We start from the raw sequence: 16,441 nt of genomic DNA, 5'->3' as shown, positions 1-16,441 counted from the left end.
GCTGTCCTAAATCAAGAAGGTCATGTTGGAGCTTATGAGAGCCGACGATCGCATGATGCCGAAGATTTCTATGAGAAAGAACTCTTGGCTGTAATTCATGCCTTGAAGATTCGGAAACATTACCTACTTGGGGTTGATTTCAAAGTCAAGATAGATCACCAAAGTTTGCGGTACTTTCTCACGCAAACGAGGCTTTCTGAGAAACAAATGAGTATGGAAAATTTTCTCTCCATGTTTCATTTTTAGATTGCGCACACTCCGGGAAAAAAGAATCTAGTAGCAGATGCCTTGTCTAGGAGACCATATGTGGCTGCAATTTCGATTGCCTCAGATGGGGACTTGGTTGCCATATGTGATTTGTACCCTCAAGATGTTGATTTTCGACATTTATGGACTGATTTGATGGCTGGTCATGCACATGCCTCTTATGTTATAAAAGAAGGATATCTCATGAAAGATAATTGCCTCTGTGTTGTGTCTGACATGAGGCAAAAGGTTATGGACGAATGCCATGCTCCTCCTTATGCTGGTCATAGAGGTATATTGCCTTCTATGCGCATGATTGAGCACTAATTCTTGTGGCCAGGTATGCGGAAGGACATCGAGGCATATGTGCGTGCGTGTATCACCTGTCAAAAGGTGAAATTCGATCGGCAGAAAGCTGTAGGTTTGCTTCAACCATTACCCATTCCTTCACAGCCATGGGCAAGCATAGCTATGGACTTCATAATGGATTTGCCAAAGACTCAGCAAGGTAATGATGTCATTTGGATGATCGTGGACAGGTTTAGTAAACAAGCACACTTCTTGTCTGTGAAGAAGACCATAAAACCCGAGCGTATGGTGAAGGTGTTCCTTGCACAAGTGTTCAAACATCATGGTATGCCAAAGTCCATTGTGGGGATTTGAGATCCTAGAACTACGAGCCTCTTTTGGAGAGCTCTCTTTGATAATATGGGGACCAAGTTAGAGTTCTCATCAGCTTACCATCTCCAAACTGATGGCCAAAGTGAAGCTATAGATTCAGTCGTGTTGGATCTTCTCAAATACTATGTTACAGATCAAAAGACAACATGGGAGACGTATCTACCGCTTGTAGAGTTTGCCTACAACAACATGGTACATGCATCCATAGGGAAGGCCCCATTTGAGATTGTATATTGTAAAGTGGTTTTACCACCCATCCTTCGCACTAAGGATGAGATCTTTGTTGTTGATGAGTATGTAAGAGATCTTGATGTAGCCTTTGCACAAGTATGGATAGCCATTGCTAGATCTCAAGGTATGCATAAAATGGCTGTGGAAAAACATAGAAGGCAATTGGATATCAAAGAAGGAGATTGGGTATTGCTGAAATTTGAGAGAAAGTAAGATTTTACAAGAGGCTAGGTAAAGAGGAAGCATATCCTAAGCTCTCTATCAGGTATTATCGTCCCTTCAAAGTAATCATGTAGATCAATGAAGTTGCCTTCAGGTTGGCATTAGTGCTAGCCTTCATTATGGCTGAGTCTTCCCTGCATCTTCGGAGGTTTGACAGAAACGCGGTACGAAGACCTTTGTGTGAATATATGCTCTCATGTGTGTGTGTGTGTGTGTGTGTGTGGAATGCGTGTGTGAGAGCATATCTTGATACAGTGTTCTACACCCACTATTGGACACTGATGACGTTAGTGGGGATGTCGTAGTATCTAGTCCATACTATGCATAATGGAGTTTAGTTATATAGTCTTGAGGGTTGACTACCATGAGTATATAACATGCACGTTCCTAAAAGGTTGGGCATGTTCTTGGATTCATCTAGGTATATATTACCTAATCATTGGAAGATTCACAATGCTTTTCATGTGAGTTTGTTGCGGAAGTACGTGAGGCCAGAACCACAAGAGCCTATAATGGAAGAGCCGCCAAAAGTTGATGAACTAGAAGAAATACTTCAGGCAGAACAAATAGTCTTGAAGGAGAGAAAGCTAGTTGCAAGCAAACTTTCCGGGCGATACCTTGTGAAGTTTTAAAACTATCTTCCCATTGATGCAAAGTGGGCTTACGAGAACTTCTTCATCGACTATCCACAGCTTCTACATACGTACCTCGATGCTTTTCACTCGAGGACAACTGTTTAGCAGCCCTGGGGGATGTCATCATTTGGCCATCTATATGGTTTTTCTGAGTTTCTCGTGCCCAAATGTGGCCAGTTTCTCGCATCCAAATTTGGCCAGTGTGTGGATCGGAGTGTTCTGGAGACTGGGTCCTAGTTCCGCGCTTTCCAATGTGCCAGATTCGTGCTCGGAAATGCTAGTGTTGTACATGTTCCATGATTGGGAGTGTAACACGCGGAAGCTCTGGGGGTCTTCTTTCAGCCCTAAACACTACTGGAAACATGCTAATGCAAAACACAGACATGAAGAGAGAGTAGAGAGAGAGAGGAATGCTGGAAATTCAGTATATATCATATAGTACAAAAAGGTACTCTTCTACAGCCCTAGGCTGCCTCATTCAAAAGGTGATAAAACACCCAAAATCTAGTCCTTACTTGGACCCTAAGGACCCACCCCTTATGGGAGTGAATGAATCATTGAGGAGCACCACTTGCTTATTTATAGTCTTCTTGAATACATGGCATACTGGCCGATTGCTGGTCGGCCAGCCTACAGTGCATTAAATGCTTCAACGTTGTTCGACTCGCATTCCTCCACATAAACTGAAGCGCCCCTGCATCCGACAGCAATCCTGGTTCAGCCGACTCCAACTGGCTCAGTCGACAGCCTCTTCCAACGCAGCTGCCAGGTCCTATGACAGCATCTCCCATGTCTTCCATGCTCAAGTCCACATTACTGCCAAATCAGCACTATGTGCTCCAACTTCTGGCTCTAATGATGTTTTTCTTGGCTGCCCCTTCTGGATTAGCCTCTAAGAATGGTCATGGCATTTCTTGCACATGACATTCCCCTCTGCTAAACTTGATGACGGGATTCCAACTTTTTCCTTGGATGACTGTCATCATCCCACTCTATTCCCGGAGTACCTCTGTCATCCATCCAACTTTGGCAACCCTTTTCACTACTAAAAACCCGGCCCGGTCTCCAAAACCACTCTGACTCTGAATAAGATCTATGCATCTGTTCCATGTAGTCCACAATCCATTCCTGCCCTGACTCTGAACACTGTCTTGGTCTTCATTCCTGAGAACTGAGTCTGGCACTCTCACATCACCCCTTGGAGGATAATCCTCCCTTGGGACCGTTGCTCGACTGCCATCCCCTCTGGCTCTGTGGAACACCACCAACAAACCTCTTGGGAGCTCTTCCCGATTCTGTGTTCCATACCTTGGCTTCGTATCCGTGTACTTTCCTGTACCTTGGACCTGTACACCATCATATGGGACTGATTCAGTGTTTAGCTTTGCTGAGCCTGATGCTCTGATACCAATGTAGCATGCGGAAGCTCTGGGGGTCTTCTTTCAGCCCTAAACACTACTGGAAACATGCTAATGCAAAACGCAGACATGAAGAAAGAGTAGAGAGAGAGAGGAATGCTGGAAATTCAGTATATATCATATAGTACAAAAAGGTACTCTTCTACAGTCCTAGGCCATTCAAAAGGTGATAAAACACCCAAAATCTAGTCCCTACTTGGACCCTAAGGACCCACCCCTTATGGGAGTGAATGAATCGTTGAGGAGCACCACTTGCTTATTTATAGTCTTCTTGAATACATGGCATACTGGCCGACTGCTGGTCGACTCCAACTAGCTCAGCCGACAGCTTCTTCCAACGCAGCCTCTAGGTCCTATGACAGCATCTCCCATGTCTTCCATGCTCCAAGTCCACACTACTGCCAAATCAGCACTGTGTGCTCCAACTTCTGGCTGTAATGATGTTTTTCTTTGCTGCCCCTTCTGGATTAGCCTCTAAGAATGGTCATGGCACTTCTTGCACATGACATCCGTCTCCCATGTAGCGTCCTCCTCAACACGTTCCTTCCACTTGATCTTGTATTTCGTGATAAGCGTATTACGCAATCTTCTTTCACGAAATCCAATAATCTTTTCAGGTTCGTGTGGAATAAATGTCATGTCCTCGATATCTATGATTTCTTGAGGAGTAACTAACTGGTCTGTTCCACCTAGTACTTCCTTAAGTCTACTGACATGAAATACAGGATGAACTTTCACGTGAGAAGGCAAATCCAATTCATATGCAACTGAACCAATATGTCGTGTAATACGAAATGGTCCACAGTATCTAGGGGATAATTTCGGAGATCGACTTGTCCGTAAAGTCTCGGAATCTTTCGGAACTCGCAAATACACCATCGTTCCTTCAGAGAACTCTCTGGGTCAACGATGTCTATTAGAATAAAATCTGTCTTTGGTCTTGAGCACTTCTAATAGATTCCTTCGCAACTTGTAACATTTCTTGCATATCTTGCAAAAAATTACGTGCTGCATCATGCTGAAGTCCTGAGAATCCTACTGTAACAGGTAATCTAGGTTGAAAACCATACATAAGCATGAAAGGACTAAAACCTGTACTCGTATGCTTAGTACTGTTATATGCAAATTCTAACATAGGAAGATAATCCTCCCATGAACTCTGCCTTTTGGATACATATGCTCGAAGCATATCCTCCAAAATCTGATTCACTCTTTCAGTTTGGCCATCAGATTGAGGATGATATGAGGAACTCAAATTCAAAGTTGTTTCCAACTTCTCAAAAACAAGTTTTCAAAAATCACTTGTAAACTTAGAGTCCCTATCACTGACTATGTTCTGCGGTAATCCTTACAGTCTAAACAATTGCTCAATAAACTGTCTTGCTAATTGCGTAGGTGTAATGGTCTTCCGGGTTGGTAAAAATCTAGCCATTTTTGTCAAGCGATCTACCACAACCCAAATAGAATCGTGGCCTTGATGTGTTCTTGGCAATCCGGTAATAAAATCCATGGAAATACTTTCCCATTTATTACGTGGGATTTGCAAAGGATGCAACAACCCAGCCTGTCTAAAACGTTCAGCTTTATTTGCTTGACAAACTTGACACTTGAGAACATAATCTTCTACATACTCTTTCATCTTTGGCCAATAAAAAGTGTGTTTCACTAACGATAATGTCCTGTGTACCCTAGGGTGTCCAGCAGAAGGGACGTCGTGACACTCCTTAAGAATCTTGGACCTAATGTCCGGAATCTGTGGTACACAAATCTTACGGAATAGTAAACCATTCCGAATCATCCACTGGCCTCCTGCAACCTAAATGGTAGGCTGTTCAGTCATTGAGTCTTGGTCAATCAATGAGCTCCCGTCCTGGATCTTCTGCCAAAATGGACCAAAATAACTATCAGTCCTGCAAAGCCCTCTCAATGATTGAAATAAGTCAGGAGAAATCTCGGTGAATGACAAAGTATTCACCTCTCTAATTCGACTAAGCGCATCTGCAACACTATTCATGGATCCTTTTCTATAACAAATCTCAAAATTAAAATCTTGCATTAATTCAGCCCATCAAGCTTTCCTCTCAAATCATCCGCATCACACACATACTTGATTGACTAATGATCAGTCAATACCACAAATTTAGAGCCATATAAATAATGTCTCCAAACCTTGAGCGTGAATCATAGCATAAAGCTCCTTCTCAAGGGTTGGTAAACGAGATTGAGTGTCGTCTAGCTTTTTACTTTCAAAAGCAACAGGTCTACCATCTTGAAATAAAGCAACCCCGATGGCATAGTCACTGGCATCAGTTTCAAGAACATAAGGCCGACTAGGGTAATGCTAAGATAGGTGCTTCCTTGACTTCATCTTTCAAAAGTCTGAAGGCCATATCCAGATCATTATTCCAAGTGATAGGCTGATTTGACTTACGTCCACGACCTTTCAACAAGTCAGTCATCAGTAGTGTGAGCTGAGAGTATTCCCGCACAGATTTCCAAAGAAAAACAACAAAACCGAGAAAAGAACGAAGTTGTTTCACTGTTCGTGGTATAGGTCAGTCCAGAACCTTCTGAACTCGGACATAGTCAATGCTCAATCCATCTCTAGTGATCTTGTGTCCCAAGTAAATGATGTCTGTCATAAAAAACTCACATTTACTTAACTTAGCATATAGTCGATTCCGTCTTAAAATAGATAAAGACAATCGTGAGGTGTCTAACATGATCCTCAAGAGTACGACTATGTATCAATGGAGCATTGGTTAACCCAAAAGGTAATACGAGAAACTCGTAATGGCCATACCTAGTTCGAAAGGCGGTTCTTTCGACATGCCTTTCATGAATACGTATCTAGTGATAGCCAATACGTAAATCTATCTTCGTGAAATATTTCGCTCCTGCTAACCGGTCAATCAGGTCATCTGATCTAGGGAGAGGATAACGGTTCTTAATTGTCAGCTTGTTCAATCTCTTGTAATCTATACACATTCTCCAGGTGTTGTCCTTCTTTCTCCTAAGCAACACAGGTGCACTCCAAGGTGATTTACTTGGACGGATCTGGCCCATCCTCAAATAATCTTCGAGTTGTTTGGCCAACTCATCTTCCTCAGCTTGGCTCATCCTGAACGGTGGAATACGAATAGGGTGAGCACCAGGGATCATGCCAATATGATGATCTACTGTCCTTTCAGGTGGTAAGCCCGATGGCAGTTCCTTAGGAAATACATCTTGAAACGAATCAAGTATCTTCTTTGCTTTCAAATACACTTAATTCATTGACATCCATAGAAGGTATGAGAAATGAAGAAAGTGGAATCAATACACAATGGAAAGTAGTATACAAAGAAGAATCCATTATATTACCAAAATCAACTGTATTTACAAGAGGTCCCTGAGAGGGATGTATACAATCACCTAAGATACTATACTGGGTGTTCCTATGTTCAAAAGAAAAAATATGACTAGACCAATCTATCTGGACTTGAAGAGTCTTAAACCACTCAATCCCTAATAACAAGTCTACATGTTCTAGGTGCATAATATAGCATTCCAAAGTATCTTTGTAGTCCTGAATCCGGATCGGTAGCGTTTCCACCTTTCGATCCCATACTTGTCGACCTGCAAGTAGGCGTACCTCATAGGTATGATTGTTGGGTGTTGTATCAAGACCCAATTTCTGCACAAGTTTGTAATTAACAAAGTTGTGTGAGCTGCCAGGGTCTAGAAGAATGTGGACTCTATGGCCATTCACTTCTCCATAAACTCGGAGAAGATCATGCAAGCCAAAAACTTTAGAGTTGAACAAACAATCAGAACATGTACTAGGGCGAGAAAGTACAGTAACTGACGTACCTGTCAAAGAAAACTGGTTAGTTGTCGTTGGCTTGGGTCCTGCATTGGTCTTTGCACCCTTTTGCTTTGGACACTCATTACGTATATTTCCTTTTTCTTCGCAGATGAAGCAACGTCCCTCCTTCTTGAGCTTCAAAGCCTTAAGGAGACGTTTCTTCTTCGCTGGTGTCGAAGTTGAATTCTTCGAAGGTAAGTCCGAAGACTTTCCTTCAGTCGTGCTAGCCATTGGTGCGGAGAACTTCCTTTTGTGCTTGTTTCCCTGCTCGGTAACGGGTTTAGACTTGGAAGAAACCATTGTATCATCATAGATACGAGCTGAATGAATGGCATCGTCCAAAGTTTTGCATTTGTTATTTTTAATCTGTAAACGATATGAGTCGGGTAAACTGGCTACAAAGAATCCCAAAAGAGTTGTGGGATCCATCTTTGTAGCTTTCATCTGCAAGTCCCTAAATTTCTGGAGGTAGACCTCATAAGTGAAGTGCTGCGAGGTCATGGTCAAAGCTATAAACCGGGCAACCACATTATAATCATCCTCTTTCTTGAGGAATTCTTTCTTGAAGACATCTTCGAATTGTGCCCAAGTCGTTGGCTTAGGGTTGAGTTCCTTCCACCAAAGCAAAGCTTTGCCTGAGAGGAAACCTACTGCTAGCTGGATCTTTTTCCCATCGTCATATGGATGGAACTGAAAATGGACTTGCCACTTATGTAGCCAAGTGTCCACTATCTCCTTGGTACGATGCTTTTGCTCGCCCCCGAACTGTTCCGGAGTAATGTTGGGGCCTAAAGCAGAGGCCAAGGTATCCATACCCGAAAGAGTAGATAGGGTAGTGGTCAAAAGAGAGATGGAGTTCTGCAAAACCTACATCTGCACGGCGATTTGTGCTTAACATTCCAAAGAAGAAGCTTCGAGAGCAACTTTAAACTCTTGGAAATCTGATTTTGACACATAATCGTCGAAAAGATCGGCATCGGTGTCTTCCGTAGCTGGCAGGCCTTCGCGTTCAATAAGGGGCTCCAACTCGGATTCTTGGGTCGACGTCTTGAAGAGGGCAAGGGGAGAGAAAAATTGATCTTGCACAAGAAAAGTGCTAGAGAACTTGAGAGCTTGAAAACTTGAGAGATGTGTGGCAAGAAGCCCGCTTAAGGGGTTTATATAGGCTTCCCCAAAAGCAATCTTGAGCTTTTGCTTTTGTGTTATATATATATATATATATATATATATATTCTGTTTTCTTTAAAAAAAACACCCTTAAGCATTAAGTGGGACTTTAAACTCTTTAATAAGGTTTAATCCATTAAAAAAAAACAAAAGCAAGCGTATGTTTTGTTTTTTTTTCTCCAAAAAAAAAAACAAAAGCGCAATTCGATGCTGGTATGTTTTACGTTTTTTTTTTTTGGGCGCCCACTTGAATTTAGCGCCACACGTTTCCGACGTGGGCCTGAAGTCACTGCCTGCGCATGTGCCTTGCTGCCTGCGAAAAGGTGTGGCCGCTTGCGCATAGGTGTTGCCGCCTACGCACGGCAGGCGCCTGCGTAGGCCTAGCCGCCTACCTGCTTGGCTACCTGCTTGCGTATGGAACCTGCCTGCGCACAGGTGTTGCCGCCTACGCACGGCAGGCGCCTGCGTAGGCCTGGCCGCCTGCCTGCTTGCGTACGGAACCTGCCTGCGCACAGGTGATGCTAGCCTATTCGCCTGCACCCACAGCACGTGTGCAAGCCCCGGCCAGCAACAATAGCCGACTGGCTTTTTTTGCTTTTTTTCTCTCTCAGCAGTTCATACGACTGCAAAACACATCTAACCTTCTTCTTGTTAAGCAAAACAACCCTGCTAAACCACCAACTCCCTCATCACGGTGTGTGGACAAAAACAGAGACTGATGATGTGTATATACTGTGCAGAATACTAAGAGCTTCAGGAACATGTAATCAGTTTGGGTCAGTTTTGAGTTTTGGTTGAGATTAAATTTAATGTACAGAAGAGAGAAAGTGAAAAGAAAAAAATAAAAAGGTTTTGGCACAATTTCTAAGGTTTTTAAAGAGAGATTAAGGTACCCTGTGATATGGATGGTGGGCTGTGACTGGACACTTGTGTGTCATGTAGGAGTTTGATTTGAATAGGTGGCAGGCATGCAGGCCAATGCCAAGTGTCAGCTCAAGACGCCTCCTGGAAAACTGGCCGGGTTTTGGAGCCTGCGAGAGTGGATTTGAGAGTTTTTGGGGGAGCGTGGAGATGAAGTAGGCGCCTATTTTTGGAGCTGTGAAGCTGTGGACGTAGAGGAGATTGACTGTGGAGTTGCTACGAATGCCCGAAGAGCTAATGGCGAGCAGAATTTGCTTAAGGAGGCCGCGGGAAGCAAGAGAGAGCCGAGTACTGCAGTTCCATCGCAAAGAAAAAGTGACGTTTGAAGAGTCCAGAGACAGAGCCAGAAGAAAAGAGGGCGACCAGCTGGGGGCCACGCTGGAGGTTTGCGGGAACAAAGGAAAGAGGTAAGTGCGCTTTTTTTGTGTGCTGTATCTGCTGTCAGGAAGCGCAAAGAAGAGAATCAGTGTGAGGATGACGGTTCTTCAGGCTACAGTTTGGGTAGAAGTGAGCATGCCGTGGAGAGTTTGCTGTTGGCCATGAGGCAGCTTGTGTGTAGAGATCGAGGACACAGGGACGCCAAGGCTTGGAGGTGGTGTTCTGCGGTTTGCATGGACTGAAAGATGCTCTTCTTGGATACAAGTCTCTGTGTGATGGAAGAAGGAAGGCTTGGCGTTAAGGTCTCTCCTTTTGATGTTGAGCTCATGTGGGTGTGTTGACGGGCTGTTTGGCCAATATAGTGGGCATGCTGTGGTCAAGTTTTGTCCGACTGTGGAATGCAAGGGTTGGCTGCCATAGGGCCTTTGTTAGGACTGTATTGCTGCCTTTGTGGGTTGTGGACATTGGTGCATTCTATGGCCATGATGATGATTATGATGATGATGGTAATATATGCACGTGTTCTTGGTTGATCAATCAAACACCAGCACTTGAATTCTCCACTTCATAGTGGAGTGTTTAACACAAGCAAAGCCCCTTTTCAAAGGAAAAAATTTGGTTAAGAGGAGATTCCCACAAAGAGATGCCTAAGAGTATCCATGTATAAGAATAGGAAATGATCATGCAGTTTGCTGTGATTTTGTGGAGGTGTTCCCAAGGTGTTGCAGGCCAGGAGCGAGAGGAAAAGAGGTGTTTTCTGAACTTTAGGTTGGCTGCAGCAAAACAGCAGCAGAAGGAGTTTTGTGATGTCTGGAGTCAGTTATATACAAGTTTTGTGGACTGTTTTGGAGCTGAATTGTAAACTGAATATAATCTTCTGTGTGAGAGCATACTGGACGGGTTTTCTGTGAAGTTTTGTGTAAAGAGTCAAAGCTGGAACTAAGCTCTTGTATACATGCTTGTAATAGCTGTTGTCCTGAAGATACAGTTTTGTAAACTTGAAGAAAAGCTTTGAGGATAGTCCACCTCAGATATGTATCTTGTCCTGGAGTTTGGTCCGGATATCGAAGAACTGTACTTTGAAGATGCTTCTATGTTTGAGGTTGTTTATTGTGAGAGTGATGGAGGGTATTGGTCAGTCATAGTTCATATCGATGAGGGGGAGTGGGCTGATTTTGAATGGGTGTTAGATGAAGATGGTTCTGAGGATGTAATGGATGTTCAACTTTGTAAAGACGAAGACTTGTATTGAAGTAAAGTCTTGTACATACACTTGGGTCTGGCGTTCTGGGTGTGTTTGTATCAGTGTGTGGAAGTGCGACACTCTATAAAGGCATATATAGCTATACCGCTTCCGTGTCATCACTTTTTGGTGCCCCCACAGAGGAAGAAATTTCCTTCGGTTTGTGAAAGAAGACAAGGGTTTGCGTGAAGAAAGGTTGAAGAGATGGCTCAGGACTTTACAGAATATTGGGGATTACCGCATGAAAGTGCGTTTAAATTTCTGGAAAAGATGGAGTTTACAGCTTTGATGAAAGACAGGGCAACCCCGGAGATCCTCTCTCAAATTTTGACTTATTGCTTACAGGGTGATGCAAAAGCATGGCTACAGATGTTTGTGACTACACACAGGAATGCTCATCAACAGGACCGTGAGTACCGTGTAGCTAGAGCTGCATTTTTGACACAGTTTGCCCGTGTAAGAAGTCCGAATGATATGTGGAAAGAGTTGTGTAAAATTCAGTAGAAGGATGGACAGGATGTGGATCAGTATTTGATTGGTTTGGTAGACTGTAAAGTCTATGGTGTGAGGCTTTGATTCCTGAAGTACCCTCGCAGATGATAAAGAGAGACCGGTTTGTGACTGGTCTAGAGCCAACGCTGCGTCTGAAGGTGGAGCTGAAGAATCTGGATAGCTTTGAGAGAAGGAGTGGAAGGTGAAGCGTTTGAGGCAGTTGGGAATACAGGAAGAGCCGAAGAAGTTTGTGAAGATGCCAGAGATTGAGAGTATGCATCTTGAAAGAGAAGCTGCTGTTGTTCCTGAACAGGAGGATACTTTGAAGAGAGACATTCATGATGCAGTGGAACTCATGAGGTCTTTAAGTTTGAATTGGATGGAAGCAGGTGGAAGGGGAAGAAGCCGGGGTGCTCCAAATAATAGAAGAGATATTTTGCCAACAGGTGAAGGAAATATGGGAGGATCAGGGAGAGAACGGAGCTATTATTTAAGCAATGTCAAATGCTGGAATTGCGGGGAGCGGGGACATATCAGCCCTCAATGTGATAAACCGCCTAGGGTGGGTGGTGTAATGTATCCCGTGATGCAAAGAACTAATGATAGATCAGGAGATCACAGTATTGAGGTAAAAGATTCAAGTCAGCCCTCTACCAGTGGAGTTAAACGAGAAGATAAAGGAAAGGGACCGGCTCTTAGCTTGATAGGAGTGGAGACTATTCCAGAGATCATGCCTGTAGCCAAGAGGACAAGAAGTGCAATGGCGGAAGTTAAACCGTCATCTAAGAAGGGAAAACATGTCCAATTTGACATCAGCCCTCAACCAGAGAAGAAGAAAAGAAAGCCAAGAAGACGCTATAAAACTTAAGATTTGCGTATCGGTCAAGGCCAGGAAGAATACACCCTGATGGGTGATTTGAAAGGAAGGGCAGCCAATATAACATTCGCCCAATTGCTTGGATTGTGTCCGAAGCTCAAGAGAGAGTGGAAGAGGTTGGCAAATCCGAGGAAAGCAAATGAGGAGGAGCCCACGCAAGGTGAAATGGAGTTAGATGGACGTACCGACCAATCTCTACCTCGTGACGTCCCATACCGCCACGAAGCTACCCTCGCGGGCCTCGAGACTGCTGCCGGCCTCGGCTGCATGAAGCAGGTGTGCACGTCTGCACTAGATCCAAGCTCCAGACCATAGAGCTCTCACAAATAACACGAGACTCTATATGACTAATGACTAACCTTGGAGGCTCTTGGCCGGTCATCGGGCGTCCACACTTGGGCACCCGCCCGTTAGTCTATCCCTAACTCAGCTCGTCAATCAGCCTGCCTATCTCCAAGCTTCCCCAACCTCAAAGCTAGTCTTGTGTGCGTGTAGCACACGGTAGATACACACTGTGCACATGACATCTAGAGCCCTAGGGTGCCTCATTCAAAAGGTGATAAAACACCCAAAATCTAGTCCCTACTTGGACCTTAAGGACCCACCCCTTATGGGAGTGAATGAATCATTGAGGAGCACCACTTGCTTATTTATAGTCTTCTTGAATACATGGCATACTGGCCGACTGCTGGTCGGCCAGCCTACAGTGCATTAAATGCTTCAATGCTGGTCGACTGGCATTCCTCCACATAAACTGAAGCGCCCCTGCATCCGACAGCAATCCTGGTTCAACCGACTCCAACTGGCTTAGCCGACAGCCTCTTCCAACGCAGCCGCCAGGTCCTATGATAGCATCTCCCATGTCTTCCATGCTCACTGCCAAATCAGCACTGTGTGCTCCAACTTCTGGCTCTAATGATGTTTTTCTTGACTGCCCCTTTTGGATTAGCCTCTAAGAATGGTCATGGCATTTCTTGCACATGACAGGGAGATTTGTTCATAAATCAACCGCACATGCACACATGTTCGCATGCATGACATTGTTTTCGCGTGATCTGTATTCATGTGTTTGCTTGCTATGAATGTCCGGTTCACGGGCCTAGGACACTTGCCTGTGAAATGTGCGAATGCCTTGTATTCTGACGTGTTTTGTAGCCTGTGAACAAGTGGTAAGTATGCCCAAAACCTTTGTTTATTTCAATAAATTTTCTATGTAATGTTATAACCTTTGCAAGTTCACACTCACTTAAAATCTGGGCACACACTTTATTAAAGTGCCCAGGGCCCAAACCCATTAGACACCTTGTTTGGGCACCTAGGTGGCCATAGGGTATGGGCTAGGTACTTGGTAAGTGGCCCAAGCCCATCCATGTGGCACAAGGTTGGTGTGCATGCCTCCTCCTCTCTCCCATGTATTATTCAAGCGACCATCTTCATGCAGGCTCTCTCTTCATCGTTTTGCTCCTACCAGGTGCTACAGGCATCCTTTTGCGAAATTGAGCGCATATCTGTGATCAGGAGGTTGAAGGTGTCTCCTTTCACCCCTTGCTGCTGCAAATAGTCACCCTTCACTACTACCCAACTGATCATCGGTTTTGCTCATGGAGGGCTGAATTTTCATCTGTTGGTGAAACCGAGCATATATCTGGGGTCTACAGGCTGAGGGTGCCCCATTCCATGCCTCAAACATCAGTTTTCTGCAAACCCTAAATTTGGTCTTGTACAAGCTGCCACATCAGCAACCAGCCTGTAGGGGCTGTCCAGACAGCTTTTGTGAAGACTCTGATACGGCCGGAAGGTGTGTTGCTGCTGGTCAACTTCATCTATAGTGCTGAATTCTGTTTTGGAGCTGTTTTGGGCGGCCAAAGTGCCAGATTGAGTCCTTGGGCAGTGCGTGTGACAGCCAGGGAGACTCTAGCGCGGCCGGAATAGTCTAAGGACTAGGTGTTGGAGATTGGGCTTGGGAATGTTCTCTTGTGCCAAGAATTGAGCTTCCAGCTGAGATCTCGTTGTGAGGGGTGTAGGTTGTGCTAGTACAAACACACCAGACCATTGTGGACCCGGAACACCAGGGAAAGGCTTGCATCACTCCAAGAACTAACGAGGTCTGCTAGAAGGCAGCTACGACTACAAAAACCATCTCCGACAAACTCTGGTTTGATGATTATGTTTTCATATTTTATTATGGCAAATTTGGCTTAAAAGCCCGTGGAACATTGTACCAATAAAATACTCCAATAATATACATTGTATTGAGGGGGGGGAGGCCCGTGATTCCAGCGCCCGTGTGGTGTTACTGAGGATTTTCTCTTTTCAGTTTCGTCTATGTCTTGAGTTGTCATAAAGATCTTAAGTGTTTAAGTGTTGCTAAACCACAATACTGTGCCCAATACAAGCTTACACATTGAGAGGTGTATTACACTCACTACTGAGTACATCTCACATGCTGATGATACTCTGGCACCCCTACTAGCCTACATGTTCAATAGAGCACTTTGTGAAGGATTTCAACCCTCTTGGTCCATCCTCAAAGCCGGAGATCCACTTGATCCTAATAATTACAGGACAATCATGATTGGCCACACATTGACCACACTCTATGGATCATGCTAGAGGCGGAGCTCAGTTCATTTGCAGAGAGAGAGGGATGCAGAGCCTCAGGACAGATAGGCTTTCGAAGGAGCTACTCTACCCTTGACTACATCTTCACCCTCCGTGCCATCATCGAGGAGGGTAGAGCACGACATCAGAGAATTTACTACTGCTTTGTAGATTTCCACAAAGATTTTGATATTGTTCCGGAGTCTGCCTCCTACACAGCCTACAGGAGATAGGAGTCCCATCTGACATGGTTTGGAGCATCATCACCCTCTCTGAGTCCATCATTGGACGAGTGAGAGTCCCAGGAGGTACATCGCAGGAGATCTCCAGCACTATTGGCGTGAAGCAGATGCCGAGCTTCATTGACAGATTAGGTGGGGCTGGTCTAACATTGGCAGGCATATTGATCTCCCTACTACTTTATGCAGGTGACATCGTCCTCCTTTCAGATTCAGCTGAGGGGCTTCAGAGACGGATGGATGTCGTACAAAACTTGTGCACGCAACAGGACCTCTCGGTTAACCTTGGTAAAACCAAGATAATGGTCTTCAATACCCCCCGCCCCTCACATCCGATTGAGCTTCACATATAGAGGGGATCTTGTGGAGATTGTCTCATCCTATGTCTACCTTGGTGTCGCTTTCAGTGGCCCACGCTTCACCATGCTTCCCGCAACACATGCTGGAGTCACACGGGGATATGTAGCCTTGAGCTTACTTGAACAGCGTGCTTCCACGCACATTTCCAAGAGCCCAGGATGAAGGTTGAGACAGAGGAGCATTACATATGTCGTTGCCCAGTATGCTATGAGATCCGCGGGAGTTTTCACTGTCTGTTTCGTGAGGGATTTGGTCCACTCTCCAGGATCATCGACTTCCTGGACCAATGTTGCCTCGGGATCTTTGTGCTTGAGCTCCGCATACACAGGGACACTTCTTTGAGCATCCACCCCGACCCCTACCAGCTTCTTCCGGACCCAGGAGGTGGAGGACACCCATAGAGTGGATCCTGTGGACCCATCTTGGGCTGCTCCGGACCCAACTCACCTAAGAGGAGTTACCTAGGACCATGCCTCTGCATTCCAGTGTGCTTGACGCTCTCGGCCCCCGAACGTCAGCCACGATCCCCTCATCAGCTCCAGATCGAGGACATGCTCCACCGCCATCGAGCTACCTTTCCACGTGACATAGCTGAGGTAGACCTCTCGGCCATACTCGTTAGTCCCGTGCTTGATATTTTGGATAGTGGTATACCATCTATTGGGGGCTGATGCTCCTCTCTTGTTCCATGTTCCTAGTTTTCCATGATGAAATTCCATGGATAGTCTTGTATCACCCCAGTGAGCATATCTAATTACGGTTGTTTCTATTTTATTTTCTGTTCCATGATGAGATATGCCATGGACATTATTGTATCACTTTGGTCTCATAGGCCCATTGGGTCTTTAGTAGATGCTTAATACATCCTTCTTCTTTCTTTCTC

General features: G+C 44.8%; 1 protein-coding gene across 7 annotated transcripts in view; it reads left to right on the top strand.

Moving 5' to 3' along the window:
- GONST1 (golgi nucleotide sugar transporter 1) overlaps nt 1–16,441 on the top strand; it is a 54,486-nt gene that overhangs the window by 18,990 nt on the left and 19,055 nt on the right. The gene's annotated exons all lie outside the window — the stretch shown is intronic.

The sequence above is a fragment of the Cibotium barometz genome, chromosome 21 (genome assembly GCF_041138505.1).
Source record: "Cibotium barometz isolate CiBa-2024 chromosome 21, ASM4113850v1, whole genome shotgun sequence".
In the NCBI taxonomy this organism is placed as follows: Eukaryota; Viridiplantae; Streptophyta; class Polypodiopsida; order Cyatheales; family Cibotiaceae; genus Cibotium; species Cibotium barometz.
The sequence above is the reverse complement of the archived record's forward strand: the minus strand, read 5'-3'. Positions and strand labels throughout refer to the sequence as shown.